General features: G+C 45.4%; 1 protein-coding gene across 4 annotated transcripts in view; it reads left to right on the forward strand.

The window, feature by feature from the left end:
• The first annotated feature begins 9,353 nt into the window (after positions 1-9,353).
• Positions 9,354-19,790, forward strand: part of SNX10 (sorting nexin 10) — a 73,722-nt gene continuing 63,285 nt past the window's right edge. Inside the window, exons 1-2 of one of the 4 annotated variants that reach the window (XM_055314835.1) lie at positions 9,362-9,505; positions 10,771-10,889. The gene's annotated coding sequence lies outside the window, so the exon portion shown is untranslated. Of the gene's footprint in view, positions 9,506-10,770; positions 10,890-10,919; positions 10,937-12,952; positions 13,054-19,790 lie in introns of those variants that run through there. The other 3 variants (XM_055314834.1, XM_055314837.1, XM_055314836.1) reach the window with 3 other exon arrangements.

Below are 19,790 nucleotides of genomic sequence, written 5' to 3' on the forward strand. Positions count from 1 at the left end.
AGCATATAATGGATACATACATATGTCTAAATATTTGTAAGTTATAAATTAAGCTGACAAACTGTTACATGAAATATAATTCTTCTACCTCAACAGATCTACTTTTATAATGTCAAACTTGAAAAATATGTTCATAATCATGTTTTCATGTGATTGATATTTGGTAAAATGTCCAAGATGACTAAATTTAATTATTATTGGGCATGTCTGGGGTTCTGTTGATGGACTGGTGATGTTTATATGAGGGATAAAATAAACACAATTCATAAATTATTACATATTTATCCCATAAGGTTATTTTTCTTGACTTTATTTCAACTAAATCATTAATTTTACTACTATAATGAAGATTTTTGACATAATTTGTCTTCTATTGATAGCAACAATCTAAAGAATTAAACATATATTGTAATTGTGGTCAAAAAATAAATAAAAAGGAATAAAAAGAAAAAGAAAGCAAAACAGCAACAAACAAACAAATGTAATTATAGTCAAAATGACCAAAATTAGAACTGAAAGTTTCGGCTGTTTTCCAAAAGTTCTTTTTCTTCTAAAACATTCACTATCACCTGTTAAAAAGCAAAAAAATAGACCTTGAGAGGCTGGTGGAATCAGTGGCAGAAGTGGCCAGAAATTCCCACCACAGGTTGTGAAGCTGATCTCCCTGTAATGGGCAGATGGGTCTTGGCTGCAGAGATGTTCACTGACTGCCTTAAGCCCTGCCATTCGCACAAGAAGGACAACTTCTCTCTGGGAGACTACATGGTTTCTCCTGGAAATGAGTCCAAGGAGACTCCCTGGGTCCCACATGTACTGTTGGCAACAGAGAGCATCCAAGATGGGAAGAAAGGGAACTAACCTAGAGAGGTCAGTGACTTGAGATCTATACATCAGAGAGGCCAGCCAAGTCACTAGCCAAATACAACCAAGTGAATGGTCCCAGACAACACACATTGAAGAAGAACCACCTAGCTGAGTCCTACTTGAATTTCTGATCCACAAAATCATGGGGAAAAAAACAAAAAACAAGCCCCAAAAACCCAAAAGCAAAAAACACACATGAAAAACCAAAAAAGCTGAAAAAAGGGGAAAGAAACGAAAAAAGCAAAAATAAAGTGTATATATTAAACATAAAATTTATTAAATTATTTAAGTAAAGGGACACTTTTTGATTTTTTTGAAGATTAATGAAATATTTAATATTTTCATACAAACAAAATTCTTCACAATTTCAGTGTTCAATGCCAATTTAATTGCCACTATAACTAATCAGTATCACATTTTTCTCTGGTATATCTAAACCCACATAGAAATTTAACAGCAATTCAAATTGCTTAATACTGCAAAAACATCTAAGCTGCCATGAGCAATTGCTGCAAATACTGCTCCTTCCCGGGGCCTCCAAAACATGGTCTGAAACACAAAGAGAAGCAAGAAAGTGGATACCTGGTGCTACTGAGAAGTGATACTTTGTTATGCAGGATTTATTGTGCTCCTATCAACTAAAGGGACATATTTGAGAGGTTATTAATTTATCTTGTCTGCTACCCAAGGTTGCTGCTGCTCAAATTCTTCCTGCACTTAGAAGCAGTAAGTCTCTCTCTCTTTTAAAGGTTTTATTTATTTATTTATTTATTTATTTATTTATTTATTTATTTATTTATTTATTTATTTGAGAGAGAGAGGGAGAGAGTGAGCAAGCAAGGGGGAGAGTCAGAAGATGAGGGAGAAACAGACTCCCCTCTGAGCAGGGAGCCCAGGCGAGCTCGATGTGCGAGCTCGATCCCAGGACCCTGGGATTGTGGCCTGAGCAGAAGGCAGACACTTAATTGACTGAGCCACCCAGGTGCCCCAAGCAGTAGGTCTCGCATGTCGGCAATGACATCACCTGCAGACCTCACTGCACTGACACTTCGCTGCCTTCACGCTGAAATGTGTTACACGCTAAATACTAACACATTGAAAACTACCTGATGTTTATCCATGTGGCCAGGTTAACTGTTAACTTATTTTCTATAGAACTCAGGTTTAAACCTGATCTCAGTCTCACTGCAAAAAGGTTCCATTGTTCCCCGTAAAGGGCTTGTCCTCTAGGGCCACAGAGCAGGATTATGCAGGTCGTACCTTTGAGCAACTCTAGGGGGCACACTTCACAGGGTAGTAAGTTTTCACATATTTTAAATGATAGTTTTGCTGCAGATGGCAGTAGAGTGTCTCGATGAAAGAGAGCTCTTAAGAAATCCTCACAAAGGGCTTGCAGTAGGGTTGGGTCATTCATTTCCCCAGAGGAAAACTTCTATAAATGTTTAAAGCTCTCCTAGACCAACTATTCACACACACACACACACACACACACACACACACACACCAACCAAACAAGTTTTATAAACTTACAACTTCTTTTATGTAAATAGTAGCATACTATATACTATTTTCCACTTTTCTTTTTTCACGTAATATGTCTTAAAGATCTTTCGATGTCAATGCATACACACATTGCTGTGCATGTACCGTAGATTATTTAAACATTCCCTGATTGGTGGACATCGAATGTGCTTCCAGTCTTTTACTGTTACCAACAATGCTGTGATTCCCATCCTTGTACGTACATATTCTCAATCACGTGCATAAGGGTTTCTGTAGAAGAGATGCCGAGAAGCGGTACTGCTGGCCTACGGGGTATGTACAACTTGATAGGACACTGCCAAATCACTCTCCAGAACTGTTTTTCCAATTTACCCTCTCATGAGTAGAGCATGAGAATATCTATGGTCAACATGTGATACCCTCAATTACAATTTTTAAACTAAGCTGAGTGTTGAAAAATGGATTCTCCTTTTATGGTTTATCAGCTATTGCTACTTTTGTGGAATTTTCTGTTCATGCCTTTTGAGCTTGCCTCTTACTTTGTCTACAGGTTTTTGAATGTGCTCTTTAATATTTAAAAGGTTCAGGGGATTCCTGGGTGGCGCAGCGGTTTAGAGCCTGCCTTTGGCCCAGGGTGCGATCCTGGAGACCGGGGATCGAATCCCACATCGGGCTCCCGGTGCATGGAGCCTGCTTCTCCCTCTGCCTGTGTCTCTGCCTCTCTCTCTGTGTGTGACAATCATAAATAAATAAAAATTTAAAAAAAAAAGGTTCAGAAGACTATAGAGGGAGAAGTAATCTTCCTCCCACCTTTGCTCCTCCCATCAACTCCCTATTTCTCCTCACCAAAGTGCATCCTTCCAGAGGTATTTTATACATATACACTAACTGTTTTTTTTTTTTGACTGGTTATTTTTAAAAATGTAGGTGCGTGTATGTTCCTTTACAGAAAATTGTATACATGAATATAAGAGTATCCTCTTCTGCAAGAGTTATCACAATGAGATTTAGATATTAGGCAACCAGTTATTCAGGAAAGTTGAGGTGTGCATTAGAAGCAAAAATATGGGGACGCCTCGGTGGCTCAGCAGTTGAGCATCTGCCTTTGGCTCAGGGCGTGACCCCAGGGTCCAGGGATTGAGTCCCACAACGGGCTCCCTATGCGGAGCCTGCTTCTCTCTCTATGTCTCTGCCTCTCTCTCTGTGTCTCTCATGAATAAAGAAATAAAATCTTAAAAAAAAAAGCAAAAATATGTAAGTAATGCTTATGAAGCTCCATTTTACTCTGTTGCAGTGCCAGGCTAAGTACTTTTAATTTCAACCCTTGGGTACATACTACTTATATATAGATAAGAAAATTGAGACTTGGAGAGACGGACGAAGTGATTTGCCAGGTCACATGGCTGCTGAGTAAAAGCTTTGGGATAAAAGCAGAGCTTTTGGCTCTGGAACCACTGCACTCTACTACCTCCACATGGCGATTGGCTGTAATGCACCCATAATCTAGAACTAGTACCACGTGGATAAAGTAGAGGCTACCCTTTTGCAGAGCAGGAACCTCTACTAGTTCCTCCATCCAAGAGGGGGGCTTCTCCATTGTCCTCTTGCTCTTTGGTTGACTGTTGGTGCTAATTATACCATGTGACAATTGGTATCAAAGGCCTAGAAATTAGATGTTTTGGGACTGGATTCATGATAAAGATATGCCCTGTCACCCTAAGTTTTGTTGTTTATTTTTGGTCAGTTTTAGCCAACCAATTTATTATTTTTAGTTTGTAATAATAAAATCTGTTAGTAAAACCAATGGTTTTACTAACAATGGGGCGTCTGGGTGTCTCAGTCAGTTAAGCATCTGTCTTGGGCTGGGGTCATGATCTCAGGGTTCTGGGATCGAGCCCCACAACAGGCTCCCTGTTCAGCAGGGAGTCTGCTTCTCCCTCTCCCTCTGCTCCTCCTCACCGCTTGTGCTCTCTCTTTCTTGCTTGCTCCCTCTAAGTAAATAAATAAAATCTTTAAAAATAAATAAATAAAACGCAAAATGGAGTTCTTAATAATACAAAGCTTTTTTTTTTTTTTTGGTTCTTTCGTTTTTAGGGAATGAAACTGTTAGCTATTTTGATAGAGCAGGATGACAGACCATCACTGCAGCATGCATCCATGGGTGGGGCCTGTGGAGTACGAGGCAAGGTACCCACCGCTCTGCTTGGTGTGTGCTTCTGTTGGTTGTGAAATAATACAAAAAAATTTTACACACACACACACACACACACACATCTCTGCCTCAGCTTTCTGGCATAGGATTCCTAAGGTCTTTGTAATTTCCTAAGTGATAAGAACATTTGGAAATCTGTTCTAATATTTGTTTTCCACCCTGGTTCATGACACAGAGCTCCTAAATCCCTTGGAATTTCCAAGATCCTTTGGAGTGCCTTTTGTTTTAATGAGGCAACTCTGGGTGGGTTCATGGATAGCTGATCACCAGAAAGACCAGACCATGGTTAGAAGCTTGGAACTTTCCACTCCACTTCCTATCCTTTAGGAAGGGGAAAGGGACTGGTGTTGCAAGAGAAGATCATACCACATACCACTAGCCTGGGAGAAGATAAAAATTCAAAATCTGAAGTACAGTTTCTTCTGGTGAAGATATATCACTTTTGCACCACCGTTAAGTAAAAAAATCCTAAATTGAACCATCATTAGTCAGGAACCATCTGTACAGGTGACAACTTGGAACTTGCACTTGGCACCTGAATTGCAGGCAGTCTCTCAAGGGACTGAACACTTAACCTATGGCATCTGACACTCCGTGGAAATAGTGTCAGGGCTGAATTGAATTGTAGGACACCCATCTGGTGTTGCAGAATTGCTTGGAAAACCCACACATCTGGTGTCAGAAGTGCTGTGGATGCAGCAGTCACGTGAGAGTAAAGGGGAAACATGGGAGAGTTTTTTTTATATGGTTGTGTAAAGGCAAGTGACCACATAGCATGTGGTATGGTGATAATTCCCATTATATACGTGTTAGTACCTACTGTAAATACTGGTTTTCTGACCTGCATTTTCTTTTCTTTTCTTTTTTTCTTAAAGTTTATTTATTTATTTTTAGTAATCTCTATACCCAATGTGGGGCTTGAACTCACAACCTAGAGATCAAGAGTAACATGCTCTTCTGACCCAGCCAGCCAGGCGCCCCCTGACCTGTGTTTTCTATTCGCAATAAAACACGAGGATGTGTTCTATATTCTTAGTGCTTCATCTTTGAAACAAAAATTTTGATTAGCCCTCGTTCAAACTTCTAAATAGTTTAGATTGAAGAAAATCTTAAATTGTTTACAAACTGACTAAACAGCTCTCTAAGTAGATTAGGATATTTCAATATTGAGCCATCAAATACAGAAATAAATTGGATGTTGATCCTGATAGGACATTCCAAAAATCATTCACAAGTCCCTGATTTCAAATGCTGGTGTTCAACAAAGCAGCTTCCAGTAGTCTTGGATTTCTTTGTGATATACAAATGTTACAAAATCAAAATTTTCAAATAAATGTATAGTAATGCAATACTGTTTATACTGGTTTTATAAAGGGGGTTCATTTTTATTTTATTTTTAAGATTAAAAAAAGATTTTATTTATTTGAAAGAGAGTGAGGGACAGAGAGAGCATGAGGTGGGGGAGTGGGAGGGCCAGAGGGAGAAGCAGACTCCCCACTGAGCGGGGATCCCAATGTGGGGCTCCATCTCGGGACCCTGGGATCATGACTTAAGCCAAAGGCAGATGCTTAAAACCACTGAGCCACTCAGGTGCCCCAAGGGGGCTCTATTTTAAAAAGGATCTCCTGCTAAAAATATTTGAGAACCACTAACATGGACCATAGTAAAGAATATGTTGTAGGATTCTGAGAGAGTAGAGCTGGATAGGAGAATGGAGAGCAGAAGGTGAGGAAACAGCAAGCTCTGACCACAGTGAAATGCATGGGACTTGGGTCTGTGTGGATAGGGGAAGGGAGCAGGTCAAAGGCAGTGCCGAAGTTGGTAGGATTGAGGCCTTTAACTGAGAGAAAGGTAGTTCTCTAACAAAAATAAGGAAGGTGGAATGGATGAGTTGATGGGTGAGAAGTCGAAACCCCTTTATCTTACAAATAGGTAATCAGGCTCAAAAGTTTTCTTTAGTCATTGTTTGGCAGGGGTGCATAAGACAGGTATTTGGAAAAAACATGTTAGATTAATGGTCAGAGTCGTTATTTTTATTCATGTTAATCTGTCTTTATACTATTCCAAAAAGATTATGATTGTAAGATCAGAAATAAAAATCCAAATGATTTGCAATTTGTTTACTCTTTTTGCTCACATCCCTTATTGTTTGATGAATGATAAAAACTGTTTTCTGCACATTATATCTACCGTGACAATGTTTTTCAAGAAGGCAGGCAGGACCGTTCATGTCAATTTAAAGATAAAGAGTTTTTAATGTTTATGTATAGTATCAGTTAATTAAAATTTCTGAACACTGAGTCCAGGCAACTTCCATTTTTACTGTCTGTGGATTTTGTAATTTTCCCAGGGGTTGGAGGAAGAATTCAATGTCTTCTTACTGACTTTTGAGCTAGAGGCAGGGTACTGGAGGTGGCTTTCCTTAATATGTCTACTAAGGGCAGCTTGGAGATGGAAGAGATTAGAGAAAGGATCAAATTTAATAACAATTATAATAAAATCATAATAGTGTCATAGTAATAAATGTACTTATTATGTACCCAGAAGAGTTCCAAGAATTTTACCTGGATTATTAAATACAAATTTTTTGAGGTATTTTACCCTTTTTTTAAAAGATTTTATTTATTTATTCATGAGAGACAGAGAGAGAGAGGCAGAGACACAAGCAGAGGGAGAAGCAGGCTCCACGCAGGGAGCCCGATGCAGGACTTGATCCCAGGATTCTAGAATCACACCCTGGGCAGAAGGCAGGTGCTAAACGGCTGAGCTACCCAGGTGTCCGAACAAAGTCAGAACCTAAAAAGGTGGTAGTCACTTAGCTCCATCCTCTGGATTCAGGCTGCACATTATAATTTTAAACCAGTAACACCAGTAATGCCATCCAGCTGCTACACCCATGGAATGGATTAAAATACTCCATTATTGCTTCATTCTATTCTGAATTCTTTTTCTTTTCTTCTGTTCTGTTAGGTTCATAATTCTTTTTTTTAAGTATTTATTTACTTACTTAAAATTTAATGTGCCAACATATAGTATAACAGCCAGTGCTAATCACAACACTGGCTCTCCTTAATGCCGGTCACCCAGTTACCCCATTCCCACCTCCCCTCCAGCAACCCTCCCTTTGTTTCCCAGAGTCAAGAGTCTCCCATGGTTTATCTTCATCTCTAATTTTTCCCCACTCAGTTTCTCCTCCTTCCCTTATGATCCCTTTCACTATTTCTTATATTCCACATATGGGTGAAACCATATGATAATTTTCTTTCTCCTGTTGAGGGTCATAATTCTAACAGATATTTAAATGACCTCCTATAGACTCCCCAAAGATTTTTTTTGCTACTCTGTCTACGGTTGTAAAGTTGTGCTTTGGAAATGATAATATTCCGAAAGTTTTTAATTTTCCAGAATCTCTTGGGATCTTAGACATACACTGCATTTTGTTTTCCAGTCAATGCTTTTGTGGGGCAGAGGAACAAGAATTTGAAACATACACTTTAATTTGATTTTCAAAAGCGATCATGTTTACACTCACTGTGTATTATGACTTGTGTGCGATTTTTAGAAGTTAAATAGCGATGTTAAAAACAAGACAGGGCCCCAGATGGAGTCAGTTATGCTAAGCCCCACACCACCAAACTGAGACTTCCTTACAGTTCCGCTGTCTCCCAGAAATGGAATCTTAAACCAGTCAATCAGGAATAATCTGGTTAGCACCGGCTAGGGACTCTGCTTGAGAGGCCCCTGCTAAACCCTAAAGGGAAATAATCCGTGCACAACCAACCTGCTTTTTGTTCCCATAACTTGTCCTGCTCCCTTCTGCCTACAAAATCTTTCATGGAGCTCCTTTCTAGCTGCTAGTTGGGATGCAGCCCGATTCGTGAATCGGTGAATAAAGCCAAGAAAATCTTTAAAATTTACTCTGTTAAATTTTGCCAACACCAGTGCATGCATGTTCAGGATCCAGGACGTTAATACGCTAACATTGTAGATTTAGAAGTTTTGTTATGCCGAGTCAGTTTAGGTGTGGAGGACAGATATGCACATTTTTCTAGTGGGCCTGAAATGGCCCTGAATGATAATCTGCAGCCGGCTGTGTCGTTCGGGAAAATTCGTGCTTGTAAAAATGATGTATAAAGCTGCGTTAGCATTCTGGCCCGTGGTCATCCAGGTGCTGTTTAAGCGATTCTGGGGGTTTCCCAAGCGAACAGGTGGGCCACACTCAGCCCAGGGTGCCATTTGGGAGATGGTTTCCTGATTCGGGCCCCTTTGGCACATCTCATTTCTTGCCCCTAGAAGTTTTATTAACGAGACATTTCAAACACACAGCAAGGCTGAAAGAATTTTACAGCGAACACCCCCATAGGGGCCACCGCCTAGGGTCCACCTTTCTAGTTGGTCCCAGATCTATCCATCCGTCTCTCTCCCCCGGCAGCAGGCCTCCGGGTCACTAAGGGGGCGGGGTTAGGAGGCTCCCGGCGGCCGGCAGGCGGCGAGGCGGGACGATGCCGCGGGCACCTTCAGCCTCGGCGCCCCGGCGAGCGCGGGCGGGTATCGCTGGCCTCCCTCGCGGGCTTTGGGGGACGCGCGGAGGGGGGCGCGGAATCCGGGCTCCGGGGCGCCCCCCGGCGGCCGCAGCGCTCGCGGCAGCCCCTGCGGGCCTTCGGCGGCGGGAGGGCGGGGCTCGCGGGCGGCGCGGGGCTGCACCTGCGCGGCGCGGGGCGGTGCGGCGGCGGCCGGGGCGGCGGAAGCGGGCGGCCGGGCGGCCCCACGAGGTCTGCGGGCGCCGAGCGCGGGCGCGGGCGCGGGGCCGCTACGTGCGCGGGGCGCGCGGGGCTGCGCTCGGGGGCGCTCCTGGGCGCTCGTCGCCGCCGCCGCCGCGCCTTTGAGTCAGCAAAGTCCGCCGGCTCGGCCCTGCGCGGAGGAGCCGTAAGTGGCAGGAGCCCTGCGGGGTGGGCACCGCGGCGAGCCCGCCGCCCTCGTCCTTCCAGGGGGCCCCGCTGCGCCCCCATCACAGCCCCCCGGAGCCGCTGCCTGCGGGCTGGGAAGAGCTTGGGGCGCCCGGGATCGCAGCGGGGAGCTGCCGCCTTCCCGGCAGGGATGTGGGGGGCGGAAGAAATGGTCGGCTCGTCGGCGGCCGGCGGGGGGCTTGGAGAGCGTTACCAGGGACACCCGGGGAGAGGGTCCAGGGACACCCGGGTAGGGACACCCGGGGAGGGTGGGGCGGAGGTGGGAGCCGGGGTGCCAGAGAAAGTGCTCGGACTCCTTACACCAGGCCGGGTGGGGTGGGTTTGTTTTTTTTCTTTTTTAAAACCCACCAAGGGGGTGGCTTTGAGTTTAGAAATCGGGAAGGGTAGGCGGGGGTTTGGGATTGCGGGATTGAGGGAAGAGGCCCGACAGAAAACCCACGTTGACTGGTGATGATGGTGATGGTGGTGATGGTGGTGATGGTGGTGATGATGGTGATTGATGATGGTGATGGTGGTGATTGATGATGGTGATGGTGGTGATTGATGATGGTGATGGTGGTGATGATGGTGATGGTGGTGATGGTGAGCAGCTTTGGTGCCGCGGGAAAGCAACAGCCTGTTTTTCAGTTCTGATGCATAGTACTTGTGTGAGGTTACGCGGGTTATTGTGGGCAGTGGGCACCGGCACGCGGGGCGACCCGTCCCGCCCGAAAGGAAGGGCGTCTGCTCCTTGCAAGACACGTTTACTTGTAAGAATGATGGAATTGGACATTTGGAGCAGGATCGAGGCTTTCACGTGACCTCCTTCAAATCTTAGGTTTTAAGGACGGGGAAACTGAGGCCCGGGGAGGGGTGGGGGGAGACCTTCAGCCCAGATGGAAGCAGAGACAGGCCTGGATTGCAGGGGGCATCTGACTGCCACCCTGGGGTGGGGGGTGGGGGGTGGGGGTGGGGGCGCGGGCTCGGGCAGGGGCCGGTCGGAGTGCAGAGCTCGCTGGCCTCCCCCGGGGCTGCGCCCGGCAGGGGTGAGGGGGAGGCCGGGGAGAGCCAGCGGGAGCCGCGGGAGGGAGGCGCTGGGCACGGGAGGTGAGGGCGCCTGCCCTTGTGCCAGTCGCTTCCAGTGCTGGCTCTTCCTCGGGCCTCTTTTGTTCCGAGCAGCGGTAGACTTAAGACGGACCCCTGGGGATGCTCTGGATAAAGGTCCAAAAATGAAATCCCCTTTAGAAGTCAGTGTATGAAGAAGGGAAGCAACGTGACGAGCACCGACTTCTATTGAGCTGATCATCCTGTTTCTTCTGCCGCCCATTTCACAAAGGCCCAGTGCCGACCATCCCGGCTCCCCGGTGAGGAAATTGGTGTGGGAAGCCTGGGGACCTACCCACCTGCTCAGGTGAGGCGGCCCCTCACCAGGGGTCCTTGCTTGGCACTGCACTTCTCTCCGGGCCACTCTTGGCTGTGGGGAGAACTTCCTCTTATTCTACTTAGGGGAAGGCCTCCTGGAGCTTGATGTCCCCAAAGTAGATATAAACTGTCATTCTCTGCTAAATAAAAATGTATTAGTGCAAGACTGACGTTTGTGTTCTAGATGGCAGTTTTCACGTGGCTTCGGAGCAGTCTTGATATCTTTTTTTCAGCCTTAGGATCTCTATTTTCGTTTTAAAAGGTTCACTTTGTTAGTGAAGCTATTGTAGGAAATGGCTTCTTTTTTCCTCTTTCGGTGTCATTGCTGTGGTTTAACAACCACTTGCGAAAAGCTTAGAACTGGCTGAGACGGGTCCAGCCTCTGTAGTCTTTCATTTTGGAGAGTGGCAAGAAGGGCTTTTTGTCAAAGTCAGGGTTGACCTCTGTGGAGGATACCCCTAATTTTAGACTGTTACCGCCCACCTCTGTTCTTTCTCTTGGTAAGTAGTAAGTATGAATCAGCATTTATGCTCTCTTAGCCCTGTTCAAATAAGAGATAGTACAGGTTTGTGATTACAAATTCTGGTTTCAGACTCATCAGAGTTGAAGTCTTGACACAGTCATTTGCTAGCTGAGGTACTATATCGGCAGGGCACACTGTCTAACTTAGCCTTTATTCGGAAATGTAAAAACAGGTAATGATCACCTTTCCCTCCCAGAATTGTTAATAGCAATAGCTGACATTTATTGAGCATTTACTACATGGTAGGCATGGTGAGAGTTTTTATGTGACAGCTTCATTAATCCCCACAAAAAGTTTATGAAGCAGATCCTATTTACATTTGGGGGAAACTAAGGCATCAAGATATTTAAGACTTCCCTAAACTTCACAGCTCACAGTTTTAACCACTCAGCAAATGTGTGCCACCTTTCTGTAATAGCTGATAGTTACTTAGAGCCCACTATAGGCCAGGCCCTGTTTCAATACCCTATGTATATTATTAATAGTCCTTGAGATTGGTACAACCTCTACCCCTCACCCTCCTTTTTTTTTTTTTTTATTACAGATGAAGAAACTGTGGCACAGAGTCCAGGGCAGACAACTAGTTAGTGATGGGGCCAAGATTTGAACTGGGCAGCCTGGTTCTGGAATGGGTGCTCTCACCCAGTCCCCTGTAAATGTATGTGAAAGGCTGAGTCAGGATTCAATCAAAGCAAGTCTTTTTTTTTTTTTTTTAAAGATTTTATTTATTCATGAGAGACACAGAGGGAGAGGCAAAGACATAGGCAGAGGGAGAGGCAGGTTCCCTGCAGGGAGCCCGATGCGGGACTGGATCCAAGGACCCCCGGGATCATGTCCTGAGCCAAGGGCATATGCTCAACCGCTGAGCCACCCAGGCTCCCCAAGGGCAAGTCTTAATGGCACTTTGATTTATTTTTCCCTAACTAACTCCTCCCTCCTCCCAGTATCTGCAGAGGAGATGCTCCCAGTTTTGCAAATGATTCAACTTCACTTCAAGTTTTGTGATTCTGTATACATTTGTTGTATTCTCTGTTATTTTTAACAGCTTGTGGTAGGTCTCCGTGATCTTGAGCCTAGGAATACAGATACAGGTTTTAGGGGATCTAGGAGTCCCCTGAAAATGTCTGATTTTATACTCAAGTGCAAAGGGGCATTATTCTGGGTGCACAGCTTGCTTCCGATTCTTAAAGGGTCACCTGTGGTGGAAAGCAAGGTTAGAAATGATCATTCTATTCCAATAATCTCATTTTATGAATGAGGCAGCAAAGGCCCCGTGTAGAGGCAGAGTAACTTAATCTGAACTACACAGCTAATTAGAAATGGAAAGGGGGCTAAAACCCAGGTCTGCTGGGCTCTTCTTCCCCTCACACTCACTTGTTTCCCTTTGGAATAAGTAAGTGGTGCTAGGTGAAGAAATTATGAGATGCCAAAAGACTCCCTCCTCTCCTGCTAGGTCGCCGCAGTATGTGAGGCCAGCACATCTTTCTGGAAGTGCCTCTCAAAATACAATATCCTTTGGCATGTCACGTTATTAGCTGAACCACTTTACTGTGACTCAGGAAGGTCATCAGCAGCTCTGAAAGGTATGAGCCGGGAGCATAAAAACTGGGGAGAAAATGGGGCAAGGTTCAGAACACACATTAGTTGAGTCACAAAGAGGCTGTGTGGGCCTCTGGGCCAAATTGTAGTGTCAGAGCGTTTTTCTTGCGAGGTTTGTAAATTCAAAATTCCATGAAGTCTGAGATTTCTGTGTAGCGTGTGAGTCACTAGGAAGTAAGGCCATCCTCTGGCCCAAGGCTGATGCTCCAATGACTAAGCAAGACTGAAAGGTCTTGAGATCTTTATTAGTTTAAGCCAACCCTTTAACTTTAATTTTTACAGACTGATGAAGTTTACCTGGAAAAGTAGCTTTGTCCTGGGAGGCAGTACATTCTGAAATGAATTGTTCAGCCAGATTTCAAAATGTAGCCTACGGGACCAGGGATGGGGAGTCAGAAATGGTTGTGTTGTGAAGGCAGGAATTGAAGGTATGTCAGAAATGACTATGGTTAAGTCTGTTAAGACGGTTGCCTTACCCCATTCATAAAACTACATTCCATTTAAAGGTTAAATGTCAAAACCGAATTACAGACATTAAAATACATATGTAGATGAGATGGGTCTTTAAAAATATTTTATTTATTTATCCATGAGAGAGAGAGAGAGAGAAAGAGAGAGAGAGAGGCAGAGCCACAGGCAGAGGGAGAGGCAGGCTCCCTGCAGGGAGCCCGACATGGGACTCAATCCCTGGTCTCCAGGATCATGCCCTGGGCTGAAGGTGGTGCTAAACCGCTGAGCCACCCGGGCTGCCCCTGAGATGGTTTTTAAAAATAACTTTGGAGTTATTTATTGGAGTTTGACGACTTTAATAAAACTCAGAAACCATAAAGGAAAATATTGATTTAATGTTGTGAAACATTATACTTCTGTAAGAAAAAAGATGTCATAAACAAAGTTGAAAGGCAGGTGACAAGTTAGTAAAGCCAATACTTGCAAGACAGATAACAGGCATAGAGTCTTGGAAATCAATAGAAAAAAGAAAATCTGATAGAAATATGGGCAAAGGCTATTAATAGATAATTCACATTTGTATATGAAAATGTTTAAGTTTATTGATAACCAGATAAATGATCTGTGCCCACTGTCCCCTCCACTTGGCAGCTCCTCGGCCCATCCTGGGTCCTCTTTTGTTTCTCCACATTTTCTCCTGAGATCTGCCATTTTCACATGTTTTTGTGCATAAGAATGATCTGGGAAACTTGTTAAAACATATTTCTGGGCCATATCTCCAAATAGTCCAGTGGATCTGGAATGAGACCTGAGAATCCGTATCTTGATTCCCATGTGATCCAGATGCAGTGACAAACACTGGACAAGCCAGTTTTATTCATTTCCGTGATTTTAAACCACTAATTCCTGGATGTCTGGCTCTCTTGTGAGCTCCAGGATGATGCAGTTGACATCGAATCTGACTCCTTGGATGTGTCATGCACATTTTAATTAACTTGCCCAGCAGTATTGATCATCCCCTCCCCAGTTTTGTAGGGCCTAACACTTAGGCAGTTTGGGGGCCCTCTTTAAGAAGGAGAACACAGCATTTTGAATGCAAAATGCGGTACAGGACCATGGAGGTGTCTGTGCAGATTGTGACCTCAGAAGCTGGAGCTTCTTTAACTTGTTGGTCATCCCTCCTCTGCTCTCCAGTCTCACCCAACCTGTCAGCCTCCTCCCTTGCCCATCTGAAGATACTATTACTGCCATCCGTCCATTTGTCCAGGCTAGCTCGGGGAGCCATTTCCTCACCCCATCTCTGAGCCAGTTCAGTGGCTGATTTTCCCATCTACCTGTGCTCAGTTCCTTGCCCCAGGTCCCCCTTAGCTCAGGCTGCCGTCATGCACGTTCGTCTCAGCTTCTGATCCCATCTCTTGTTCCACTCTGCTCCCCACACAATCTAGTTTCCCAAATCAGCCAGAGTAGTTTTTTTAAGGTTTTATTTCTTTATTTGAAAGAGAGAGAGCACAAGCAAGGGTAGGGGCAGATGGAGAAGCAGGGTCCCCTCAGCAGGGAGCCTGATGTGGTGTTTGATCCCAGGAACCTAGGATCACGACCTGAGCCAAAGGCAGATGCTTAACTGACTGAACCACCCAGGTGCCCCAACAGTAATCTTTTTTTCTTTAAAGATTTATTAGAAGGGGGAGTGGTATAGGAAGGGGCAGGGGGAGAGAATATCCAAGCAGACTCTCACTGAGCATGGAGCCCAAGGAGCCATGAGATTGGGACCTGAGTCAAGAGTTGGATGCTTAAATGACAGAGCCATCCAGGTGCCCCCAGAGTAATCTTTTTAAGAATATACATTGCAACCTGTCATTCCCTTGATTTGCCCAGCCCCACAGGGTGGACTGGATGGTGCCTACAAGTGGCTGAGACTGGTGGCAGGGCCATGAGTATAGGGTAGGTGGGAGAGGGTCAGGGTGGGGTCACACTACATGAGCTTGACGTTTTGAGGACTAATTTCAAAGAGGTTGGGGTGCCTCTGGAGAGGCATTGTCCACTCCTGCTTGTTGGGTCTGTCCCAGTTTACCACCTTTCACTGAGAGAAGCTGGGTGCCACATAAGACCTGTGGAGTGCAAGCAAAGTCGGGGTGTTATGTCCCTTCATTCTTTGCTTTGGGATGCGTTCCTGTGGTGGTTTGATGTTAAGCAGGATAATCAGGCTGTTTAATTAGTTTTAGGGGAAGAAAGACATATTCTCTTTTAACCCAAGTGGCATCTGGGGGGCCTCCTGTTTCTTAGAAAACTAACAAACCTTGGTGAGAACCCACAAGCCCATGGCCCAAGGAGTTCCAAAGTCCTCTCAGGTTTTCTGCAAGTGGGTGCACCCTAGGGTGCGAGTGGGTGAGGGCTCCCCTGCTGTTTCTGCTCTACCTTGGTGTCAGCGCTGATGTACTAATGGAGTGATCTGTGCCACCATGTACGTTGCTGGCTCAGTAGACTTAACTAGGTTAGGGAGAAGTCAGCCCATGGGGCTCCTGACCTACCCTCTCTCTGCTCTGAGCCCTGCCCCTCCCTCCCGCCTCACTTACCTCTGAGTTCCAGGCTTTTCCCTCTATGACTCTGGCTACTCCCCAGTTCCTTCCTCAGACTTATGAACCCAGACAGTTCAAAGCTCAGAGCACAACAAGCCGCTTTGTATGTTGGAGACCTGGGCTCCTTAGGAATTAGAAATACAAACACGCAAAGAAGAGTTTTCTATTGCCTGGCAATTTTCTTCCCTTTTCTTACCGCCGCAGTAGTTCTCCATATAGTAGAGTAGCATTTGGAAGATCTGGGGAGGAAGGTAAAAAGGGGAGAAGGCAGCCCCAGGTCTCTGGCTGGGTTGGGGGTGGTGTGATCATAGCTCCAGGTTCTGGTATCTCAGAGCAGGAGACACAGAGGCTTATTATCAGCTGCCTCTGGATGACCAGACCCCCAGAATCTGGGCTACCTTCTGCTCAAACACACATGTAAGTTCCTATGCCAGGAAAGCAATGCAATGATTTACAAGGAAACGCAGACCGGATGCTGGGTTTGTTTTTTTTGTTTTTTTGTTTTTTTAGTTAGCTCATTTCCCTCACAGTTGAGAAACCTTGAAAAACTGTGACCTCTGTTTTGAGAACTTTGCTACACTGGTCTGTAAACAAACACACATCAGATGCCCTTGGATTGCAGTCAGTGCTTTGACCAATAAGGAATAATAACTTTGGTATTCTGTCCACATTAAAAAGGACTCTCTATATGGCTTATCTTCACCTTCTTTGATCAAGGTCAGGCACTGGATATCCCTGGGGAAATGACTGGCTGCAGGCCATGGTCAAGGGATGTGTTGCAGGGATCCCTGGGTGGCGCAGTGGTTTGGCGCCTGCCTTTGGCTCAGGGCGCGATCCTGGAGACCCGGGATCGAATCCCATGTCGGGCTCCCGGTGCGTGGAGCCTGCTTCTCCCTCTGCCTATGTCTCTGCCTCTCTTTCTCTCTGTGACTATCATAAATAAATAAATTAAAAAAAATTAAAAAAAAAGGGATGTGTTGCACACATGTGGGCTGAGTTTCAGAGCATATAGATCTAAAATTTTCTGCCTCTAAAATATTACTGTTCCATCTGACAAAACAGGTACTTGAAGAGAACAGTTTTTATTTCATTATTATTATTTTTAAAGATTTTATTTATTTATTCATGAGAGACAGAGAGAGAGAGGCTGAGACACAGGCAGAGGGAGAAGCAGGCTCCCCGTGCGGGACTCGATCCCAGGACCTCGGGATCACACCCTGAGCCAAAGGCAGACACTCAGCCACTGAGCCACCCAGGCGTCCCAAGAGAACAGTTTTTAAAGGAGCAAATGCTCTGTGACCCTGAGGAAGAGACCTCAGGATTTTCCCTCAGGGGTCTTGGAAGAGTCCAGGAAGGCCAGTAGTGAACAGTGACGGTGGCTGCCACAGTGAGCCCTAGGCACACACGCCTCCATGTTGGCTCGTTCGGTCTTTGCAGCAGATTCATGAAGTGGGCAGGTGTCCCCCTTTGTACAGATGAGGAAAGCGAAGTCACCAGAAGGTTAAATACTTTCGCTTGACAAAGGGCAGCACGGGAATTCACAGCAGCTCTGCTTTCCCATACACCAGGCCCTTCCAGCTCGTCTTAGGGGGAGTCCGTGAAGTCTTGCTTAAATGTGAAGTCTCCCTTCTTGCGTGGCCCTCACCTTACTTGCCACTTCTTCATACCTGGACTGATGTCACTTTGGGCAGATTTGAACTTGACCAGAAGGTCACAACTCTTCTCACAAGTGACTGAACTGGTGTTGTCAGGCTGCGCTTCTTTGCGCCAGAGGTGGCCAGCGTGGTGAAGACACCAAAACAGTTTCCAGTGTGTTGCAACACTTTTCCTTTTTGAAAGGGAATTTGTCACTCGGTTTGAAAGAGGAACATTGAATGCTCACTGTTGGCTCTCATTTGCCTGCCTGCATCCTTTCTCTGTCCCTACTGTTCTCCAAAGGCCTGAGATGGTTTTGTTGTTCTTTGTGGACGTCCTCCAGCATGTCAGCGTGGTCCCACCCGACCTCATCTTTCTCTCTCAGCATTGAAAACAGGCGCCCCCTTGCTGACTTCTTCTTTTCTGCTGGTGACCAGTCTTTTTCCAGTCACCTGGCTAGTGAGTCATCCTTGACTCTCTTTTCCCTATCATGCTCTTGTCTAAGTTTTTCTCACTAGATACATATTTTTAAATAGACTTTTTTTAAAGAGCAGTTTTAGGTTCACAGCAGAACCGGGGGAGAGCACAGAGAGATCCTATATACTGCCTGCCTCACCTCCCCCATTATCACCCACAGTCCACACTTTTTTTTTTTTTAAGATTTAATTTATTTATTCATGAGGGACACAGAGAGGGAGAGACAGGCAGAGGGAGAAGCAGGCTTCCTGCAGGGGACCTGATGCGGGACTTGATCCCAGGACCCTGGGATCAAGACCTGAGCCACCCAGGTGCCCCCACAGTCTATGCTTTACATCAAGGTTCACTCACAGTGTTGTACACTCTGTGGGTTTTGACAAAGGCCTGACGTGTGTCCACCATTCCCGTATCCTACAGAATAGTTTCACTGTCCCCAACACCCTCTGTGTTCTGCTTTTTGTTACTTTCAAGTGCTTTTCCATCGCCCCTGCCCACCTTGAGTCCATGATCTCTCCTGCTGGCTGGAGCATCCTAGCACCCCCCTGATGAAGCTCCCTGCCTGTAATGTCTCTCCCTGTCAATCCGTCTTCCACCCCATCCCCAGATGAATCCTAGAGATCATGTCATGGCAATTCATTCCTCTCTGCCTTCCAGCAGGGTCGAAGTTCAAATTCCTCCTCTTACCCTGCAGGGACTTTCCCATCCTAGATGCCCATTGGAGCCTCTCTAGACACTCCCTTGAACTCTTCTACCAACACAGCTTCTCCACTCCTGGGGGGCTGGGCCTTAGATCTCCAAAAGTGGTACTGCTTCTTAATCACCTGGTCCTGTTTTCTGTGCTTGTCCTAATGCAAATATTGAAGCCTCATCAAGCCCTACCTTCTCCACGAAGCCTCTCCCTATCCATTCTTCCTGTAGCCTTGTTCTCAGTACTACTTTTCTTTTTTCACATACAGTGAGCTTTGCATTACAAATGAACTGTTTCATATCTGTGTCTGGCCATCCTTAGGTCATAGAACTCGGAGAGTGTAACTTAACCATTAAAAAAAAAATACCTCTCACCAGGACCAGACCTAGAGCACAGTAGGTGCTCAGTGATTACTTATTGAATTGAATTGTCATTGTCCTTTATTCTTAGAGGGTCCTTTATAGCCATGGGCACTAAAGAGCTCTGTCATGGGAATGTACTACCCTTCTCTCAGTATAACTCCTTTCTGAGGATGAGAAAGGCATGTCTAGATGTTTGGTTGCTGGTTTCCCAGGTTCATATACAGACAGAACTCTGCCCCCACCTCACCTCCCTAAAGCATTTGAGACTGGTTGCTATCTTTTTTTTTATTATTATTTTTATTCATGAGAGACACACACACACACAGAGATAGGCAGAGACACAGGCAGAGGGAGAAACAGGTTCCATGCAGGGAGCCCGACGTGGGACTCGATCCTGGGTCCTCAGGATCACACCCTGGGCTGAAGGTGACGCTAAACCGGAAAGCCACCCAGACTGTCCTGGTTGATATCTTTTAAGCATTTATTTCTAAGGATGTAGCAGGGATGCCATGCTGGGCGTAGGGGGTAGTGTG

This window comes from Nyctereutes procyonoides, unplaced genomic scaffold (genome assembly GCF_905146905.1).
Source record: "Nyctereutes procyonoides isolate TBG_1078 unplaced genomic scaffold, NYPRO_anot_genome, whole genome shotgun sequence".
In the NCBI taxonomy this organism is placed as follows: domain Eukaryota; kingdom Metazoa; phylum Chordata; class Mammalia; order Carnivora; family Canidae; genus Nyctereutes; species Nyctereutes procyonoides.